The sequence below is a fragment of the Otolemur garnettii genome, unplaced genomic scaffold, assembly GCF_000181295.1.
Source record: "Otolemur garnettii isolate 467f Iridium unplaced genomic scaffold, OtoGar3 scaffold00030, whole genome shotgun sequence".
NCBI classification, from domain to species: domain Eukaryota; kingdom Metazoa; phylum Chordata; class Mammalia; order Primates; family Galagidae; genus Otolemur; species Otolemur garnettii.
The window spans coordinates 8,641,339-8,644,660 of NW_003852425.1; the positions used below are offsets into that span (position 1 = coordinate 8,641,339).

A 3,322-nucleotide genomic window follows, 5' to 3' on the forward strand; every position below is an offset into this window, starting at 1 on the left:
GTTCTAACAAGCATGAGAGAGCTCGCGAGATGAGAGCATTGGTGAATTGGCAGTCTCTACACCTGTGGTGCTGAGAGGCACGAGCTCAGCCTTCTATCAGGCTGGAGGAGCAGGCAGTCGGGAGCATGCGCAGTCTATCACGGATCCACTTACTCTGACTCCTCTCTTGCCTGCGGAATGCCAACATGGCGTCTCTCTGCTGAAGATTACCAAGCTCTGCTAAAGACTAAGAGCTATCTGTTCGAAGAAGACCTTTACTCTCTCTAAGGTACTCTGTCTCTCTCTCTCTTTCTCCAGCTAAAGTAGCTAGCCCTCAAGCACCTACGAGAAACTGTTCCTGAGTAAGGTAGCTTAGTGGTCCGTGTCCAGAACCTACCTAAGCCGGGCCTGAGACCTGGCCAGTCCCGGGCCCTGACACTGGTCAGTGGAATTCCCTGAGATTCTCTTTAACTGAAAGAGCTAAATCATTCCAGAGAGAGAAAAAACTCAGTTCCTGTGAAGTATAAAGCCTTTTAGATGGGATGCCTAAAATATGTTCATTTTTTATTGACTGGAAATAATCCCATAGCCAGGTAAAGAACTTTAGGTCGACAGCTATTGTATTTAACTCACTGCTTTGAATATACGACTCATTTCTTCCCGTTTTGTTGCTAGTGACACGTCTGCTCTCAATCTGAGCCATTGTTTCTGGAGGAAGCTCTTTCCAGTTTGGTCATCTTTGTGGTTCTTTATTATGGATTTTCAATATTTCACATCCTTGTGAAATATTCTCAGTACTATATTTTTGAATATTGTGACTTTGCAGTTCCCTTTGTTGTATACTTTTGGAATGCTGAATAAAGTATGTTCACGATGCCTTTAATTAAAATACTTTAAATGCTGTTTCACTTAACTTTTAATTGCTTTCACTCTCTGAGGTGTTTTCTTGGTGAATCCATTATTGCTACGCTCCATTTTGATGATTTTTCTTTGAATTCCATTTAAAGTTTATCCCAGTACATTCTGTTTTCAACGACGAACCGTATCAATTCTACATTTTATATGAATTTCTTTCTTTTCTTTCTTTCTTTTTTTTTTTTTTTGAGACAGAGCCTCAAGCTGTCCCCCTGGGTAGAGTGCCGTGGCATTACAGCTCACAGCAACCTCCAACTCCTGGGCTCAAGCGAGTCTCCTGCCTCCGCCTCCCAAGTAGCTGGGACCACAGGCGCCCGCCACAATGCCCGGCTATTTTTTGGTTGCAGCCGTCATTGTTGTTTGGCGGTCCGGGCTGGGGATTCGAACCCGCCACCTTAGGTGTACGTGGCTGGTGCCTTAGCCGGTTGAGCTATAGGTGCTGAGCCATGAATTTATTTCTTATCTTCTCCTTCTTTTCTTTTGCATTTTTCTCCCCAAGGACCATAACACATTTATTTTCAACTCATCATTGAATTGCTCCATTTTCTTTTTATCAGGATAAATTAATCTAATTTATTTTCTTGAAATTTATATTTATGAATTTCCTTCATGTATAGTGGAAGTGTAACTTGCGGACGTATCTCAATTAGGACATTTCTCTTTTATTTTTCCCTCATATTTGAATGTTTACCTCTCCCTATAACATTTTTGAGGTTGACTCCTTCCAACTCTGACGTTTTCAGCCCTACACCCTTCCAGTCTCCAGATTATCTCCAACGTTTGAAGAGTCTGTCCTCTTTTAGATTATGACTATGTTTATTTAATTCCAGAAACTGGAAGGGGATCCTCTCTGTTTTATATTTGTTTCTTCATTCAGAAACTCTGTCATCAATAGCCTGTATAGTGGGAGCAGCTATTTTTTCTTTAATTCTTTGTGCAAAGGAGAGCCCCAACCTTGTTGCAGTTACCAACTAGAGAGCCTAACGCTGCCCCTCGGCCTATGTGGGTCACCTTGACTTTCCAGTTTCCCACAGCAATGTCACTTCAGCTGGCTCTTCTCTTTCTACACCCAGTACCAGAGTCTGGCAGACATGAGTCCTCCTTGCTATTTTGGTATTTGGTCCTGTTTTGGAGCTACGACGACATTTTACCTTTCTTTTTATGAAATTATTAAGGCGGTATCTTTTTCATTATACTTAAAATTCTTTTTATCAAATATGGCTGTATGTTTGGAGCAGCAAGTTTGCATGCATGTGTGGGTATATGCGTGTGTGTGACAAGTCTCCCACAGCTTCATCTTAACCAAGGGTTGCTTCCTAATAATTTTGTAGATTTTCTCATACATAAGGATGGCAACCATTTTAGTGTCAATTTGTTTCTTTTTTACATTGTATAGTGTACTTTTAATTATAAATGTTTTAAACTTTCGTATCTCTGTCGTTAGTACTGTACTTAAGAATGATCAATTCTAGCGCTTCTATGCTTCTTAATATTTTAAAAATGTTTGTATGTTCACTTTTCCTAAGACACAGAGGGTGCCAAAAATGTTTGCACATTTTAAGAAAGAAAAAGACTATTAAAATTGTAATACTCAGGTCACGTTTGGCTTCTGCAATTACAAGAGATACAAGGTACAATATATTAGATAATAAACATTATCAGTGTATATTGAGTATTACAATTTTAATAGTATTTCTCCTTTCTTAAAATGTGTATATATTTTTGGCACCCTCTGTATATTTTGATTTGAGATAGCAATACATTATTTTTCCTAAGTCATTAGTGGATTATTAAATAATATGTTAATATGTGTCTTACGTATGCTAAATAATACACCGTATCTTCACTAACTTGGAATAGCTGACAACATAACACATTCTACCAAGTGATTTAAATGATCCTTCCTTCTTTCCTTCCTTCCTTCCCCTCCTCCTCCTGCCCTTCCCTTTCCTTCCCTTCCCCTCTCTCTTTCTCTTCCTCTTCCTTCCTTTCTTTCTTGAGACAAGGTCCCCTTATGTCACCCAGGGCTGCAGTGCAGTTCCTATTGTATGATCACAGGCACTTTCTCTTCAAAAAGAGAACTCCTGGGTTGGGCAGCGCCTGTGGAGTAGGGTGGTGGCCCCATATACTGAAGGTGGTGGGTTCCAACCCTGCCAAAAACTGCAAAAAAAAAAAAAAAAAAAAAAAAGCAAACTCCTGGGCTCAAGCAGTTTTACTGCCTCATCGGTCCTAGAACCTGGGACTGCAGGTACATAGCACTGCACCTGCCTTTACTAGATGATACTTCACATTATCTTTTATTTAGTTCTTCTGAATCCAGTAACACAGGAGCTGGTTTACTAACCTGCCCACACACGGATAGGAGAGTCCAAAGCTCCCTGGTGGAGCTTAACAAGATGTTGCCTTCTGGCTCGGCGCCTATAGCTCA

The 3,322-nt window shown here is 40.5% G+C and overlaps 1 long non-coding RNA gene across 1 annotated transcript in view; it reads left to right on the forward strand.

The window, feature by feature from the left end:
• Positions 1-219: 219 nt before the first annotated feature.
• LOC111725035 overlaps positions 220-3,322 on the forward strand; it is a 77,895-nt gene continuing 74,792 nt past the window's right edge. The window contains exon 1 of the long non-coding RNA XR_002773202.1: positions 220-268. This is a non-coding gene — a long non-coding RNA (uncharacterized LOC111725035). The remainder of the gene's footprint in view (positions 269-3,322) is intronic.